The 19,202-nt window shown below is 41.7% G+C and overlaps 1 long non-coding RNA gene across 1 annotated transcript; it reads left to right on the top strand.

Moving 5' to 3' along the window:
* Positions 1–1,099: 1,099 nt before the first annotated feature.
* Positions 1,100–7,116, top strand: LOC146546320 (uncharacterized). Its single transcript, XR_014890660.1, has 2 exons — positions 1,100–1,730; positions 4,823–7,116. It is a non-coding gene; the product is annotated as an uncharacterized LOC146546320 (long non-coding RNA).
* The last annotated feature ends 12,086 nt before the right edge of the window (positions 7,117–19,202 follow it).

Raw genomic sequence — 19,202 nt, 5'->3', positions numbered from 1 at the left:
CTAGAAGATCACACACTGCAGAAGAAGGTCCAGCCAAGAAGAGGCTGAGCCTGCTGCAGATGGACTCTGACTCTGAGTCAGAGGAGGAGGTACAGCAGGACAGAGCCATACAGCGCTACAGAGCAGAGCCCTGCACTGCCTTAGAGGACTGTCCCTTACAGTGGTGGGCAGCTCATGCAGGAGCCCACAGCCAGCTGGCCCGCCTTGCTCGCAGATACCTGGCCACTCCTACCTCCACATTTTGCCTGTTGAATTAGGCCTATGTTCTGTGAACTTGAAGATGTATATGGATAAAACAATGTGCTAGATTTAAACGGGTGGAAAACATTCAGTAAAAATCCCTCACAATTATTTGAAGCCCTGTTCTGCTTGTACTGCTTGTACTCACAATTAATAATAAATAAAACAAACAAGTGTGTTAAAAACCACTATCTGTCCCGATTTTTACACATATATACACACATATACACATATATTTCGAGTTGCGATTAATAAATTTTTAGGCTGTGATTAATTCGCTTCCAGCACAACACCCAGCCTACGTCAGACCACGCTGAGTGAACGCAGGCCACTCAGCGTGGTCTTAGCATTAAATAACACTAACAAGTGTGTAAAAATCCGCTATCTGTCCGTATGTTTGCACACATTTTGGTCATATTTCGAGTTGTGATTAATCATGATTAATTAATTTTTAGGCTGTGATTAATCTGATTAAAAATTTTAATCATTTGACAGCCCTAATTATATTATATTATATTATATTATATTATATTATATTATATTATATTATAGTGCAAACAGTGCAGGCTTCAGCTCTGGGGAACAAGCTGTTCCTCAGTTTGGGTGGATTCCGTCACTCACAGCGTTGTTAGCCCTCTTGTGCGCGCAGACTGCAACCCCCCCCACTGTGCTTTGCCCTGATATCTGCAGTGTGAGGTTGGATCGCTCATTCTCATCCTCACACTGATGCCACTTATTTCGGTCTTTGTTTGACATAAAAGGGCATATTTGTCACTTTATTGCAACTATATTTGCACTCTTGAGCTCCTTCATTCACTGACTGATCATAAAGTTATTACTTGCGTTATGTATTTGTCAGAGTATTTTTGCTTTTAAAGGTTTTATTATTCATATAATAATCAGCTAAGAGTGTTTATATTTCTGTTCTGTACTCAACCAGCTGCATATTTTAATTGCTGGCTCCCTACTTTATAACGGAAACTGTTTGCCTTCACACTAGCAGGAAACCGCCACCCACGAGTAAGAAACAACCTTGTAGAGAACACGAAGTTTTTTGATAAACCACACCTGTTTTCTTGACAAGATAAGGATGATATTTCCTTTTTTGTATGCTTCATGATGTGTATAAATAAAGCCAGACTGCACCAAGGAGGTGTGTGAGTCTCTCCCTGAGTCTCTCACCCGTGCACGTTTAAAACTGCTCTAAGTGTCTGAGTGATATTTCATTGCATCTGAGTACTTTGATAATAGAATATCTTTAACATTTAATTGGTCCTTCGAGCCGGAGTGGACATTGATATTTTTTCAATGCTCCAATAGGAGACCTTCGTCAAGTCCTGACGTCGTGAGAAGCCCACGCTGTCGACTCCTCTCCAGGCAGAGGATAAAGTCCAGAGACGTGACGTTCGGGTTCTGGCCAGCGTTCTTATAAGAGGTCCACGACTTCAGGGGTTGATGAAGGAAACCAAAGCAACCACACAATAACTCAGGTGAATATTTAGCACTCACTCACATCTTGCGCAAAACGACTGAGGCAACCTGTGGTCTGTACATTAAATAGTTTCCCGTCAATGTATGACAGATTAATTAAGTAACATTCTCGTCTGAAAAAGGACTGGTAGAGGTTACAGCTCGCCTGAAAAAGGGCTCGGAGCAAGTTTAATGTCAAAATACGACAGGATAGTAACATTCTCGTCTGAAAAAGGACTCGTAGAGGTTACGAAGCAGCTCGCCTGAAAGAGGGCTTGGAGCAATGTAGAAAGACACAGTGTTGCCCAGAATAAAAAACTCATTACGCGTATAATCTGTTGTTTTACTGTTTTGTTGGTGGAGTAAGTTGATTTTACAGCACATTAAGGAGGCTGAACTACTCCACCGAATTGTTTACCGTTGGTTGCTCGAGTTCTGGTGGAACGGGAAAAGGTTGTGTTTCATCACATAAAATTGACACCGCTTTCAAGGCTAGCTTGAAAGTAGAAGGCCGTGTCAATAGCCTCTCCCATTCCTCGTGCCAGAGAAAGCACCACGGGTGTGTATGTGTGTGTGTAAACGTAAATATATCTATGAGCTAATAAAAATAATAAGAAAGAAAAATGGGTAATAAATCAACAAAACTCACTGCTGACGAGCAGTGGCTAGAGAAAAATGTCCAGGCGCCGGACAAACTGCAGTGACTGATAAAACCCTTATTAAGTGAAAACTAGAGATCAAAGTAGTTTAAAAAGGTTGGAAACAGACCTCAACGAATAGATATAAATATAAGAAGTACAAAAATAAAATAAATAAAGACAAAATTACATTAGAACTTATTTTTAATGTATTGAAACTAATAATAGGAAGGATAACAACCTGTAAACTTATATTAACAATGAAACATAGTTGGCAAGACGTTCATGCCCAGAATGTATAAAATAAATAAAAGGAAATAATTCACACGAAAACCTTTTAAATAAAATAGAGAGATGCATAAGGTACATTAAGGCTGTGTCATTGGTCAGCCAAGGAAAGTGTGTGAAAAGGTAAATGTCTCCAGCTTGGGAAAAGGTGAAGCTGCAGATCACCCGAAGCCCTTGATGGACACAAAATAAAATATAAAATATATAATAATAAATTGCTTGGTTAGACATGCAACAGAAAGAATGAAAGTGACCGAAGGTTGGATCTGAGATGAGGCAAACAGAAGACCAGTCTAAAAAGTAGGCACAAACCTGTTCAGAGAAGAAGCAAATTTGTACAGATTGGATGAATTCTAAGTTATCTGTTTGCTGAGTAAGATGATCCCAACTATTAAATTGGCTCAGTAGTAGTATAGTAATATACACTTTTATATACACTGATAAAATGTTGTAATATACTGTTGTTATTATATGGAAAGAAAAAGATGATAATAATAAGAAGTAACCTAGTCAGTATGATGTGAGATGGACAATTGTTATGAAGTAGTCTGCATCAAGCTTAAGGTTTGCTCAAACTCAGTATAATGACATAGGAGATGAAGAAAATAAAGGAAATATCTAAACTACTTAGGTGCATAGAGGCACTTGACATGCTTGAAAACCTGGATAAAATATTACTGAGATATAGAGCACATCTATAGTAACAACTAATAAGCCAAACCCTGTAGACAACAGCTAAAGTTACAGGATTGTGAAGCTGAATTAAATATGTGGACACCGCTAAGTTGATGAGCATGTTACACATTTTCTTTTATTTTTTATTTATTTGTTTTTAGAGCAGAAGCTGCATAAAAGCCAACACATGCAGCTGTCTGTGAGCTCAGTTTTCCCTCACATGTCTGCTCTGTTTCAGTAGCAGCATTTTTCTTTTTGGGTCCTGACTCATGTATGTTTTCGGTTTTGTTTGATTATTTTATTTTGTTGATTTGGAAACAAATTCGTGACAATACTTGTTTAAAATATGTAAGATGTGTGAGATGTGTGAATTCTTTGAAAAACTAGAAATTATCTAAAAATGCCTCAAGTGAGAATGTAATGTTCCATCTATAGAGAAGAAAAAAAAATCTTGCTGGAAGTGATCACCTTGCCAAAACAATTGGCACTGTGCACATGTGGAGCACATCAAAAAGACAATTATATTGTCACAAAAGGAAATAATTTTGCAGAACAAGCAGCAAAACAGGCTGCAAACAATCGGCAGAGCTACTAGAAACCAACTACTGCCTACAAATACCACTTGATGTACTAAAAACCGAACAACAAGCTGCAACAATCACTGAACAAAACAAGTGGCTGAAATGTGGAGTAAACTGAAAGATGACTTAATGGTCTGTGATGGAAAACCTATATTAACAGAGTCATTACACAGGACAGCGGTTGTAGTGACACATGAGGTAAACACCTGTGTCAACAGGAGGGAGATATAGTATAGATAAACAATGCAATACACACTATAAATTTTGAAACTTTAGCGAATAATTCGTAAGAACATGCCTATTCTGTCAAAAAACAAAAAACAAAAAAAACAACACAACTCACAAGGAAACCCACATGGATTTTATTGAACTTAACGAATGCCAAGCATCAAGATATGCTCTAGTAATTATAGATGTATTTTCAAAATGGCCAGAAATCTATCCAGTAAAAAAGAGCAGATGCAATATCAGTGGCAAAGTGTTTATGCAATCACTTCATCCCCACATATGGCATTCCCAGTCTGATAAGGTCAGACAATGGAACACATTTTGTTAATGACATCATCAGCAAAGTCTCTGAAGCTCTAGGATTTAGCATCAAACATCACTGTGCATATCACCCACAAAGCGCAGGATTAGTGGAAAGAACTAACGGCACAATAAAACAGAGATTAAGAAAATGCATGGAAGAAACAGGAAGACCATGGCCTGAATGTCTAGGCCTAGTAAAGATGTGGATGAGAATAACACAAGGTTCTCAGAAACTTACACCTTTTGAAATCATCCACGGGAGAGCGTTTCCATTGCCAATTACCAGTGAACCTATTAATAAATCAATAAGGGAAACTACCCTAGCAGAATGGATGACTAAACTGTTTGAAAATAAAGAGATTGTGTTAAACAACCAACTGCCGAGTGATTTCTCTCCAGTGTCTTGCAGGTTACAACCAGGTGATTGGATCCTGATCAAAGTACTCCAGAGAAAGAATTGGAGTTCACCAAGGTGGGAGGGCCCATACCAAGTCCTACTTACCACACCCACCGCCTGCAAAATAGCAGAAAGACCATCTTGGATCCACCACAGCCACTGTAAAAAAGTGAGTGACAATCCAGACGCTTAGACGCCGGCTCCCCTGGCTTCTAGGTGATCTATTGGTGAAGGGAAGGGCTGATTGGGTATATCCCGCCCTTTTTTACTTCTCGCCAATAGTCTACTCACCAGAAGTCTAGGTGTGCCTGGTCATCATGAAGACACTTGTCCTCCTAGTGGCCAGCATTGCGCTCCTAGTGAGCCTACTAACACTCACCCAGATGAGAGGAAATAAACAACACCACCTGCAAAAAAGGATGGACACATGATAATTCGCATCTACGTGACCTGAACCAAGACCATAACCACCCATGGATGAACAACGCGTGGTATAGATATGTGTATGATAGAACACGCACCGACAACAGCACGGAATGCTATGTATGTTCACATATGCCAACAACAGCCGTACACGCAACAATATATGGAAAGGCACCTGAACTTGACGAAGCGATGTGTGTGTTCAACAAAGCAACAACTGGCAATTGCACACGCAGAGATTTGATGGCAACAGGACTGACCCTAAAAGGTCAAAGCACAAAGAAAGAAGACCTAATTCCATGGTGTAGTGACACAGACGTCAAACGTGTCACGAAACCACTTTCACAACGACGTATCCTAATTGAACAGACAACCCCTTGTGCCTACAATCTGACGAACTGGAACTACACCTGCAACGAAAAACATTGGGTAAACGTCAAAGCCAACAACACAAAAAACAAATCATTCGCCATAGTTTTGCCGCCGGACATACAGCACCCAATGTGTTTCAACTTCTCCGATGGAAACAGGAAACTTGGACGAAACCGCAACTGCACACAGACACTTGACCTGACCCAATCCAAAGGAATACACACCTTCAAAAATGGAACTTTCTGGGTCTAGGGAGCCGCTTGGGCCTGCGGGCCTAAAACCTACTTCATGCTCCCACCGAACTCCACCGGTCTGTGTGCACCAGTACTAATTTCAGACCACACCTTCAAGATCACAGCAGAGACACACACGTCAAGAGCAAAACGTGAAGTTGCTGAAGTCACTGAAGTAATGCCACATGACTCAATCTATGGATCAGATGTGCCCAAGAACTTCAAACTATGGACTGATGGTCAGAAAGTCCTCCACTCCTTGTTCCCTTGGGTAGGAGTTGGGAAAAACATGCTGAGGATCGAGACACTTGACTATCGATTTGGACTGTTCCTAAATGCTTCAATGAAAATCAACAAAGCGCAAAATGAAGAAATCGACGCAATACGCATTGTAGTGATGCAACACAGAGTCGCACTAGACATGATTCTAGCTGAAAAAGGAGGTTTGTGTGTATTGTTTGACACTACATGTTGTACATACATCCCAGACAAAATACACTCACAAAACATGACCGACGCTTTGAACACCTTGAGAAAGATTAAAGATGCTGAACAACAAGACTATGTCACAAGCACTGATGATTGGTTGACATGGTTACTAGGTGGTTCATGGAAGTCCCTTCTGATTAAAGGACTTGTTGGAATAGCATTTTTGCTTTTACTGTTATGTGTTTTCACAACATGTGTAGTACCCTGTCTGAAGAAAATGGTATCAAACATGGTGACAACTTCTATCAATGCTTATGTGATGACGTCTCAAATGGAAGAAATTTTGAAAGATGATCCATACAGTAATGTTTAGTTTAATTGAACACAGGACTGTTTTATGACGTTCAAACTGAAAATGTTTAGACAAGAGGTTATGAACTGACAAAAATAACAGTACTGTCATGTGAGAAATCTAAACAACAGGAGGGAATGTCAGAGTATTTTTGCTTTTAAAGGTTTTATTATTCATATAATAATCAGCTAAGAGTGTTTATATTTCTGTTCTGTACTCAACCAGCTGCATATTTTAATTGCTGGCTCCCTACTTTATAACGGAAACTGTTTGCCTTCACACTAGCAGGAAACCGCCACCCACGAGTAAGAAACAACCTTGTAGAGAACACGAAGTTTTTTGATAAACCACACCTGTTTTCTTGACAAGATAAGGATGATATTTCCTTTTTTGTATGCTTCATGATGTGTATAAATAAAGCCAGACTGCACCAAGGAGGTGTGTGAGTCTCTCCCTGAGTCTCTCACCCGTGCACGTTTAAAACTGCTCTAAGTGTCTGAGTGATATTTCATTGCATCTGAGTACTTTGATAATAGAATATCTTTAACAGTATTCATCCGTTTGAACATAATTAATGAAGCCACATGTAATCACTAAAATTTGTATTTTGGGTACAATAAGAGAGTTTCAGATGGAATGCTGTTTTGTTTTGTTTAAATTTCACCAACTTGCTGATGCCCACGGTTGTGAGTGCGGCTTCTTGCTGTACATGGGTGGATGGTTGTAAATCACATCACAGATGCCAAAAACCTCTCAAACCAAGCCCCCTTGCCGGTGATGCTGTGCGCAACCTCGTGACGGAGTCAAGCATATTCAAAACACCCCCTCACCTCCCGTGTCAAACTCAAATGTCAGCCTATTTCATGTGTCACTTTTGGAGCAGTTGCCATCCCGACGAGCCATGGAGAAGTTCGTGTTTGTGTTATTTTACTTATTTGGTGTTCTGGTGTGTTTGGGCACCGGTCAGCACCATCGTGTTGAGCACGTGTTGGACCGTGGACACACCGGATTCAGTGGGAGAATAACGGTCAGGTGTACAGTTTACTGAGCACTGGGACTCAGTATCGTTTACCAGCACAGACACGGAGACGCGCTCAGCTTCTATTGAGAGCAAACAACCAAGTGAACCCTCCGGCTGCGTCCAGTAGACGAGACACACCGTCTGGGCCGGGAGCTTTCCGAGCATTCAGACTCTTAAACTGCTTCCTCGCATCTGCTTCATGAATATGAAGGGTTGTGGTGGGAGGAGGTGGTGTGAAATCCTCTTTTGTGTGGGGTGAGGAGGGGGGTGTTGTAAAAGTCCCCAAGAGCAATGATGAGAGAGTCCGGGAATGTCCGCTCCATGTGCAGTATCTGCTCCGCGAGTGCGCACTGAGCTGCCTGCGCATCCGCATCTGGCGGGATGTAAACAGCGGCCAAGATGAATGAAGCAAACTCCCGCGGAGAATAAAACGGTTTGCAGTGAATAAAAAGGTATTCCAGAGAGGAAGAGCAGTGCTGAGCAATCACTGTTACATCTGTGCACCAGCCACTATTAATGTAGAAGCAGACACGTCCACCTGTGGTCTTACCAGAGAGAGAGGCCTGCCGGTCCGCGCGCAGCAGATGAAAGCCCTCCAGCTTGAGCGCGCTGTCCGGGATGTCCTCACAGAGCCACGACTCCGTAAAACACAAGACACAGGAGGAGGCAACGTCTCTGTTCATGCTTCTCATCAGGGCCAGCTCGTCCATCTCATTCCTGAGTGAGCGTACGTTGGAAAGGGAGATCCCAGGAAGAGCAGTTCGCAGTCCGCGTCTCCTCAGACGCACGAGTGCGCCGGCTCGCTTTCCTCGCTTTCGGCGTCTCACTTTCCTGATCAGAGTCTGCAGTAAATCTGCCGCAGATGCGACAAATATTGGAAGTAAATCCACAGGTGTTGTAGTCCTGTAGTTAAGAAGCTCTTCTCTAGTGTAAGAATATCCAGAGGAGTGCCCAGACACAGAAGTTATGCACAAAAACAAAACAGAAGTAACGCACTGAAGCACCGGGGCATCCATACGCGGCGGCGCCATCTTGGAACAAGGGACTTGTCTTTGAAAGGTAGAGTGTTAATTACTAAAGCTGAAGGGATATCCCGATGAACATATGCTGCTCTCTCCTTACATCTGGATAAGAAAAGTAGTAAAGATATTGACCGTATGCTCTTTAATTTTATATGGAAAAACCGTACGCACTATATTAGAAAAACTGTTGTGATGAATAAGTACGAATCAGGTGGGCTTAACGTCTTAGACTTTTCTACTTTAAATAACACTTTCAAAATTAATTGGGCCAAACATTTTCTTAAAACCCTACCTCTATCTGGAACTTTATACCATACCACATTTTCTCTCGTTTTGGTGGCTTTACTTTTATTTGAAATTGTAATTACAATGTTGAGAAAGTCCCTGTAAAGCTTTCATCCTTCCATAAGCAGGTCCTCTTAGCGTGGACCCTCATTTATAAACACAACTTCTCACCTCACAAATACCTTATCTGGAACAACAGAGATATTTTATAGAAAAATAAATCACTTTTCCTGGAAACTTGGCTCCAAAATGGGATCCTATTGGTGGCTCAGCTGGTTAGTAAAGAGGGACAACTACTTACTTACAACGACTTTATTGCACTATATAATTTTCCAATCAGTGTTCCAGATATCAAGCGGAAGACAGTCTGGATGGTCCCCCATAAATATTTGATTGTAAATAAGGTGAAAGAAGTCTCTTTTAAAATTCGACATACATGTTATCCAGCCAGTCACTACATGGTCAAATTTAAAAGGGACATAAATACTAATTGTACTTTCTGTGGGGATCATCCAGAAACGGTGACACATCTTTTTTGGTACTGTTCTTTTACACAGAGATTCTGGAAGGAATTTAGCAGCTTTGTTATTGTCCATATTTTAAGGGAGTTTTCTTTACGATGGGAAAATGTTTTATTCTGTTTCTTTAAGTTCCCCAAGAAGTATGAGAAATGTTTTTTATGATAAATTTCTTAATACTTTTAGCTAAATTTTTTATCCATAAATGTAAGTTTACTAACAAAACACCATATTTCTGTCATTATTTTAAGGATGTGCACATGCACATACAATCAATATCAGACTGCACCAACAAAAAGGCTCTCACAACAATATATGTATGTGAATTTTTGCGTGTATTCTTATAATTGTTACCTTTTTCTTTCACCCTTGGCTTTTTGTGTTCATGTTCTGTTGTATACTTCATCTGTTCGTATGTTGTATACTCATTGTTTGTTAAATAAAGTTTTAAAAAAAAGACACGCTTTGTTTAGACCCCCAAAATCCTTTCCACGCCCACCCCCGTGACATCACGCTCCAAAGCCCTGTTACGTCACAGAACGTGGTGATGTCATAGTGACAGTCCTTTCATCCTTTGATGTTCAAGTCTATAAATAGAGGACAGCTGTCAAAGGGAATTCATTAAGCTATCGTTTTGTTGGAGTGATACAGCACATAAAAAAGCAGAAATGAGTTCGAAAGCTAACAAAGACAGAAATGTTAATTTCTCGAAAACAATGGTTAAAAAAAGTGAAAAAGAAAAAGAAACATATGCCAGACAGTTCGAGCAAAGACTGCAGCCAATGATCGACGAGGTTGAAAAGCTCAAAACTGAGCTTGACTACTTCAAAAACCTGCATACAGTCAATAAGAAACGGATCGAGGATCTAACAAAAGAAAACAATGAACTTTTGCAGAATAATAAGCTGCTGGGTTCGGTCTTGGATGACAGGACAAACATCGCAGACAGGTTGGACTCGATAAAAGATGACCACGAAGCTCTGGTAAAGTTCCGCGCAGAGACGGAGAAAACTCTGGCTGAGCTTAAAGAAAAACACGAGGACGAAGTCCAAGTCCTGCAAGGACTGCTGGAAACAGAGAAAGAAAAGGTGGCACGTCAGCAATTTCACAACAGCCAAGTTGTTGAATTATTATTGAAACGCCACAAAGAGGAAAAAAATCAGATGCAGCAGTTTTACCAGGAAAATACTAAAAAACTGGAAAACAAAGCAAATGCTGCAGACAGGAAGTTAGAAGAGGTGATCAACATGTATGACTCCAAAATAGAAAAGCTGCAGACGGCAGTAAAAAATAGTAGAGGTGTGACCGTCAATGCGGTTAAGGAACGCGAGGAAGAACGTCAATCCTCGCAGTGTTGGATTGACGGTGTTTTGTGGCATAATACAAAGCTACAAGACGAAAATGAATTTATGGTTAAAAACATGAAAGAATTAACAGAGGAGAAAGGTCAAATGGGCAAAGTGATAGACGACCAAAAGGCCCAGAATATGGCGATCAAGCAGAAATGCCAGAGTAATATTAGAGCTCTGGCCTTGGAAAAGAAAATGAAGGCTATGCTTGAAGACGAAGTTGATTCTTTGAAAAAGAAAATTGAAGACGTCAAAAAGGCCCTAAGCACAGAGCAGGAAAACCACAGAAAGACAGCAGTGGACCGGCACAAAGTAAAAGCGGCACACAATCAGGCACTGGCTGAAAAGGTGGCGCTGGAAGAGAAACTGCGCTCCACAAAAAAGCAACGGGAAAGATTTATATCCAAAGTGAATTGGCTGGAGAAGAAAGAGCGCTACTTCCAAGAGGAATTGTGCCAGTGCGTTTTGTCCTTTGAAAAGGCATTTCCACATGAAGGTCACTTGAGAGGAAAAGAAAAGGTGGAATTTAGGGATATGTTCCACTACTTGAAAAAGAAATACGTAGACGGAGTGGAAGGCACCCCCTTTGTTGGAACAACGGAGTTTCTTGAAAAACAGCTGAACTGTCTACGTATCAGATGCAAGGATCTAGATGCAGCTTTACTAGCTAAAACACGGGAGCTGGAATCATTTAAAAAGCAGTACAATGACATGGTAAAGTCTTCCGAGTACGCTTTATTCCGACAAAGAGAGGAGCTCATTGGACCAGTGAACCAGATTATCCAAAAGGCTGCCAATGAAGAAAAAGAGATAGGTCATCTAAAATCTAGAGTGAAAGACGCTCAACTCCAGCTTAAATTAGAAAAACAGAAAGGACAAAAGCTGGCATCGTTGGACCATAGAAGCATGATGGGGAGATGTTCTGAGGAGACTCCGTCTCAGATTAATCCTCGTCCACTTCCAGGGAAAACTACATTTATTCAGGTACGTCCAAGACACCCTGGCAGAAGTGCAGGTATGGCTTCCCCAGTGAATCCTCCTGTAGAGTCTCCATCAACACCACCTTTCCTCAATTCTGATGATGGATTACCACCAGTTGATTGTTAAAAATTAACTGCTAAAATAGGCCATTAGAAGTATACTTCATCTTGTCTCCCTATATCATGGGTGGGCATTCTCAGTCCACGAGGGCCGGTGTCCCTGCAGGTTTTAGATCTCACCTTGGCTCAACACACCTGAATCACATGATTAGTTCGTTACCAGGCCTCTGGAGAACTTCAGGACATGTTGAGGAGCTAATTTAGCCGTTTAAATCAGCTGTGTTGGTTCGAGGACACATCTAAAACCTGCAGGGACACCGGCCCTCGTGGACTGAGATTGCCCACCCACCCCCAACCGGTCGCAGCAGATGGCCGCCCCTTCTTGAGCCTGGTTCTGCCGGAGGTTTCTTCCTAAAGGGAGTTTTTCCTCCCCACTGTCGCCCAGTGCTTGCTCAAAGGGGATCATTGGATTGTTGGGGTTTTCTGGCTTTTACTGTAGTGTTTTTACCTTACAGTATAAAGCAGCTTGAGGAGACTGTTGTTTTGCCATGATGCAATATAGTATTAAATATGACTACATTTTAAAAACATCTATTATAGCATCAAAGTAAAACAAAAAAACTAAATGAAATGAATCAAAATGTCTAATCTGGCAAAACAAGAAAAGAAAAAAGGTTTCACCTTTAAATAAAAATCCAAATCACAAACACATTCTGATTTTTGTTGTGTGTGTTTTTTTGTGTGTGTTGTCACGTATAAAATCGTTGCACTCTGTCTCGGTGTCTGCCCGGCCGGCTCCGCAAGGCTACATATGTTTATTGTGTTGCTGCTTTCTTCCACTCGTCATTCTGCCTGGGCGGAGCTCAGGCCCACGCACCTGTCTGCAATTACGCTGCAACGTGTCCTGTCTGTATGGAGACTGAGAGCTGCCAGAGTAATAATGTAGATACAGGCCTCTTTCTCCTTCTGCTGCTGTTCATGCTTTTATTCCATTGATGTTGCTATCATTTGTAAATATATTTATTTGCTCTTATTTTATCAATTTACTGTCGTTCATGTATTTAATCTTCTTTGTATTTAAATATGATTTTTTTTTTAAGTAATGCCGCGAGATGGACAGTTAAATAAAGGTTTCATTGAATTAAAAAAAAGATTTAAAGATGACTGGTGGCGGAAGCAGAGCACAGACTGTCTGTGAGAATCTATCGCCATCGTGTGGTGCAGAGATATATTGCCATTGAATTTAGACAACGAAAGCTTGGCTCACAGAGCAGCTGCAACACGAACAAAAAACATTAAATAGCAACATGATATATTATATTATATTATATTATATTATATTATATTTATAGCTGTCGAAATTAACGCGTTAATTGCGATAATTAAATTTTGGAATTAATTACGTTAGAATATTTAACTATTTAGCGCAACACGCAGATAAGTCGCTCCCATAATTCCACTTGATTTGTTTACCGCGCCACTGAAAATGGAGAAGCAGGAAGCGGATGGCCTTCTGGATGGGGAATTTAAATACAAGAAGAACATAGATGGGACAATAAACAAACGCGTTGTAATTTGCACTCACTGTAGTAAAGAGTTTCAATTTCACCGTTCAAATTCGACCTTAAAATACCACCTTAATGCCAAACACGCGTTTGTCGGGGCAGCAGCTTCACCCGGCCTGCGTCAGACCACTCTTAGTGAACGCAGGCCACTCGGTAAGTCTTCTTTGGACAAACTGACCGACAATATAGCCAAATGGATAGCAAAGGACTGCAGACCGCTAAGCATTGTGGAGGACAAGGGCTTTGCGGATGTTTTAAAGGTTGCATCTCAGGACGCGTCCTACAAGCCCCCAGCGAGAAGCACAATAACAATTCGAATCCACGAACTGTATGAAACGGAGAAAAAGAAAAAAGAAGAGGCTTTAGTTCACACAGAATGCGTGGCTCTGACAGGAGACCACTGGACATCATTGAGTAATGACAATTACCTGGGAGTTACTGCGCATTTAATCACTGAAGCCTGGGGTCTGACATCCTTTGCGCTGACTATAATGAAAACGGAAGAGCGGCACTTTGCGGAGGCTTGTGCAGAGCAGTTCCAGACTGTTGCTCGCAGGTGGAGAATTGAGGAGAAGGTGACAACAGTAGGCACGGACAGTGCGCGCAATATGATCGCCGCGGCTCGCATCATGCCATTCAATCACATGCCGTGTACCGCGCACATTCTACAGAGATGCATCACAGTGAGTCTCGCAGACAGTGGCTTTGTCACTGCGCTGGCCAAATGCCGCAAAATTGTTGGCCATTTTAAGCACAGCCCAGCAAACACAGCAGAGCTGAACGCAGAGCAGGTGTCACTGGGGCGCAAGCAGGAGCCGTTGGCCCAGGACGTGCCTACGCGCTGGAACTCCACGCTGGAGATGGTGAAGCGCTTGATCCGCAACCAAACTGCAGTAACCGCGACTCTGGATAAACAAAAGCATAAACTTGTCCTCCTGACGCCTCCAGAGTGGGACAAACTCCAGAGACTGGAGACACTTCTAGAGCCCTGCAGGTGAGCCTGTCATTGTGACCATAATTGTAGGTTTAGATTAAATGTATCAAACATACATCTTAAATCAGTTTTGTTATTATGAAAATGTCTTATTTAAAAAATAAATGAAATCAAATATTTTATTAATATTACCTAGTATTGAAAAGCTTTTTTTAATTTGCTGTCTTATCTCTCTCTGTGTGTGTGTGTGTGTGTGTGTGTGTGTGTGTGTGTGTGTGTGTGTGTGTGTGTGTGTGTGTGTGTGTGTGTGTATTCCACTGCAGATATGTGACTGAACTGCTGGGAGGAGAGGCCTACGTCTCCTGCTCTGTAGTTCTACCAGCCTTCTGCCACCTGCGCCGTGTCATGGAAGTAACTGATGAGGACCCTGCATATGTGGTGAGGTTTAAAGAGAAGTTTAAGGAAGACCTTGCTTCCCGCCAGGAACATACCAACTATGCATGGCTCCAGATCGCAACTGCACTGGACCCACGTTTTAAAGACCTACGCAGTGTGCCCAAGACTGACAGAGAAGCAGTGTGGACCACACTGGCAGGCATGCTGCATGAAAACTCTCCTAGAAGATCACACACTGCAGAAGAAGGTCCAGCCAAGAAGAGGCTGAGCCTGCTGCAGATGGACTCTGACTCTGAGTCAGAGGAGGAGGTACAGCAGGACAGAGCCATACAGCGCTACAGAGCAGAGCCCTGCACTGCCTTAGAGGACTGTCCCTTACAGTGGTGGGCAGCTCATGCAGGAGCCCACAGCCAGCTGGCCCGCCTTGCTCGCAGATACCTGGCCACTCCTGCCTCCACATTTTGCCTGTTGAATTAGGCCTATGTTCTGTGAACTTGAAGATGTATATGGATAAAACAATGTGCTAGATTTAAACGGGTGGAAAACATTCAGTAAAAACCCCTCACAATTATTTGAAGCCCTGTTCTGCTTGTACTGCTTGTACTCACAATTAATAATAAATAAAACAAACAAGTGTGTTAAAAACCACTATCTGTCCCGATTTTTACACATATATACACACATATATACACATATATACACATATATTTCGAGTTGCGATTAATAAATTTTTAGGCTGTGATTAATTCGCTTCCAGCACAACACCCAGCCTACGTCAGACCACGCTGAGTGAACGCAGGCCACTCAGCGTGGTCTTAGCATTAAATAACACTAACAAGTGTGTAAAAATCCGCTATCTGTCCGTATGTTTGCACACATTTTGGTCATATTTCGAGTTGTGATTAATCATGATTAATTAATTTTTAGGCTGTGATTAATCTGATTAAAAATTTTAATCATTTGACAGCCCTAATTATATTATATTATATTATATTATATTATATTATATTATATTATATTATATTATATTATATTATATTATATTATAGTGCAAACAGTGCAGGCTTCAGCTCTGGGGAACAAGCTGTTCCTCAGTTTGGGTGGATTCCGTCACTCACAGCGTTGTTAGCCCTCTTGTGCGCGCAGACTGCAACCCCCCCCCCCCCCCCCCCCCCCACTGTGCTTTGCCCTGATATCTGCAGTGTGAGGTTGGATCGCTCATTCTCATCCTCACACTGATGCCACTTATTTCGGTCTTTGTTTGACATAAAAGGGCATATTTGTCACTTTATTGCAACTATATTTGCACTCTTGAGCTCCTTCATTCACTGACTGATCATAAAGTTATTACTTGCGTTATGTATTCATCCGTTTGAACATAATTAATGAAGCCACATGTAATCACTAAAATTTGTATTTTGGGTACAATAAGAGAGTTTCAGATGGAATGCTGTTTTGTTTTGTTTAAATTTCACCAACTTGCTGATGCCCACGGTTGTGAGTGCGGCTTCTTGCTGTACATGGGTGGATGGTTGTAAATCACATCACAGATGCCAAAAACCTCTCAAACCAAGCCCCCTTGCCGGTGATGCTGTGCGCAACCTCGTGACGGAGTCAAGCATATTCAAAACACCCCCTCACCTCCCGTGTCAAACTCAAATGTCAGCCTATTTCATGTGTCACTTTTGGAGCAGTTGCCATCCCGACGAGCCATGGAGAAGTTCGTGTTTGTGTTATTTTACTTATTTGGTGTTCTGGTGTGTTTGGGCACCGGTCAGCACCATCGTGTTGAGCACGTGTTGGACCGTGGACACACCGGATTCAGTGGGAGAATAACGGTCAGGTGTACAGTTTACTGAGCACTGGGACTCAGTATCGTTTACCAGCACAGACACGGAGACGCGCTCAGCTTCTATTGAGAGCAAACAACCAAGTGAACCCTCCGGCTGCGTCCAGTAGACGAGACACACCGTCTGGGCCGGGAGCTTTCCGAGCATTCAGACTCTTAAACTGCTTCCTCGCATCTGCTTCATGAATATGAAGGGTTGTGGTGGGAGGAGGTGGTGTGAAATCCTCTTTTGTGTGGGGTGAGGAGGGGGGTGTTGTAAAAGTCCCCAAGAGCAATGATGAGAGAGTCCGGGAATGTCCGCTCCATGTGCAGTATCTGCTCCGCGAGTGCGCACTGAGCTGCCTGCGCATCCGCATCTGGCGGGATGTAAACAGCGGCCAAGATGAATGAAGCAAACTCCCGCGGAGAATAAAACGGTTTGCAGTGAATAAAAAGGTATTCCAGAGAGGAAGAGCAGTGCTGAGCAATCACTGTTACATCTGTGCACCAGCCACTATTAATGTAGAAGCAGACACGTCCACCTGTGGTCTTACCAGAGAGAGAGGCCTGCCGGTCCGCGCGCAGCAGATGAAAGCCCTCCAGCTTGAGCGCGCTGTCCGGGATGTCCTCACAGAGCCACGACTCCGTAAAACACAAGACACAGGAGGAGGCAACGTCTCTGTTCATGCTTCTCATCAGGGCCAGCTCGTCCATCTCATTCCTGAGTGAGCGTACGTTGGAAAGGGAGATCCCAGGAAGAGCAGTTCGCAGTCCGCGTCTCCTCAGACGCACGAGTGCGCCGGCTCGCTTTCCTCGCTTTCGGCGTCTCACTTTCCTGATCAGAGTCTGCAGTAAATCTGCCGCAGATGCGACAAATATTGGAAGTAAATCCACAGGTGTTGTAGTCCTGTAGTTAAGAAGCTCTTCTCTAGTGTAAGAATATCCAGAGGAGTGCCCAGACACAGAAGTTATGCACAAAAACAAAACAGAAGTAACGCACTGAAGCACCGGGGCATCCATACGCGGCGGCGCCATCTTGGAACAAGGGACTTGTCTTTGAAAGGTAGAGTGTTAATTACTAAAGCTGAAGGGATATCCCGATGAACATATGCTGCTCTCTCCTTACATCTGGATAAGAAAAGTAGTAAAGATATTGACCGTATGCTCTTTAATTTTATATGGAAAAACCGTACGCACTATATTAGAAAAACTGTTGTGATGAATAAGTACGAATCAGGTGGGCTTAACGTCTTAGACTTTTCTACTTTAAATAACACTTTCAAAATTAATTGGGCCAAACATTTTCTTAAAACCCTACCTCTATCTGGAACTTTATACCATACCACATTTTCTCTCGTTTTGGTGGCTTTACTTTTATTTGAAATTGTAATTACAATGTTGAGAAAGTCCCTGTAAAGCTTTCATCCTTCCATAAGCAGGTCCTCTTAGCGTGGACCCTCATTTATAAACACAACTTCTCACCTCACAAATACCTTATCTGGAACAACAGAGATATTTTATAGAAAAATAAATCACTTTTCCTGGAAACTTGGCTCCAAAATGGGATCCTATTGGTGGCTCAGCTGGTTAGTAAAGAGGGACAACTACTTACTTACAACGACTTTATTGCACTATATAATTTTCCAATCAGTGTTCCAGATATCAAGCGGAAGACAGTCTGGATGGTCCCCCATAAATATTTGATTGTAAATAAGGTGAAAGAAGTCTCTTTTAAAATTCGACATACATGTTATCCAGCCAGTCACTACATGGTCAAATTTAAAAGGGACATAAATACTAATTGTACTTTCTGTGGGGATCATCCAGAAACGGTGACACATCTTTTTTGGTACTGTTCTTTTACACAGAGATTCTGGAAGGAATTTAGCAGCTTTGTTATTGTCCATATTTTAAGGGAGTTTTCTTTACGATGGGAAAATGTTTTATTCTGTTTCTTTAAGTTCCCCAAGAAGTATGAGAAATGTTTTTTATGATAAATTTCTTAATACTTTTAGCTAAATTTTTTATCCATAAATGTAAGTTTACTAACAAAACACCATATTTCTGTCATTATTTTAAGGATGTGCACATGCACATACAATCAATATCAGACTGCACCAACAAAAAGGCTCTCACAACAATATATGTATGTGAATTTTTGCGTGTATTCTTATAATTGTTACCTTTTTCTTTCACCCTTGGCTTTTTGTGTTCATGTTCTGTTGTATACTTCATCTGTTCGTATGTTGTATACTCATTGTTTGTTAAATAAAGTTTTAAAAAAAAGACACGCTTTGTTTAGACCCCCAAAATCCTTTCCACGCCCACCCCCGTGACATCACGCTCCAAAGCCCTGTTACGTCACAGAACGTGGTGATGTCATAGTGACAGTCCTTTCATCCTTTGATGTTCAAGTCTATAAATAGAGGACAGCTGTCAAAGGGAATTCATTAAGCTATCGTTTTGTTGGAGTGATACAGCACATAAAAAAGCAGAAATGAGTTCGAAAGCTAACAAAGACAGAAATGTTAATTTCTCGAAAACAATGGTTAAAAAAAGTGAAAAAGAAAAAGAAACATATGCCAGACAGTTCGAGCAAAGACTGCAGCCAATGA

This window comes from Mchenga conophoros, linkage group LG23 (genome assembly GCF_057382185.1).
Source record: "Mchenga conophoros isolate Kocher_MC1m ecotype Shallow Benthic linkage group LG23, M_conophoros_male_GT1.1, whole genome shotgun sequence".
Taxonomy (NCBI): Eukaryota; Metazoa; Chordata; class Actinopteri; order Cichliformes; family Cichlidae; genus Mchenga; species Mchenga conophoros.
The sequence above is the reverse complement of the archived record's forward strand: the minus strand, read 5'-3'. Positions and strand labels throughout refer to the sequence as shown.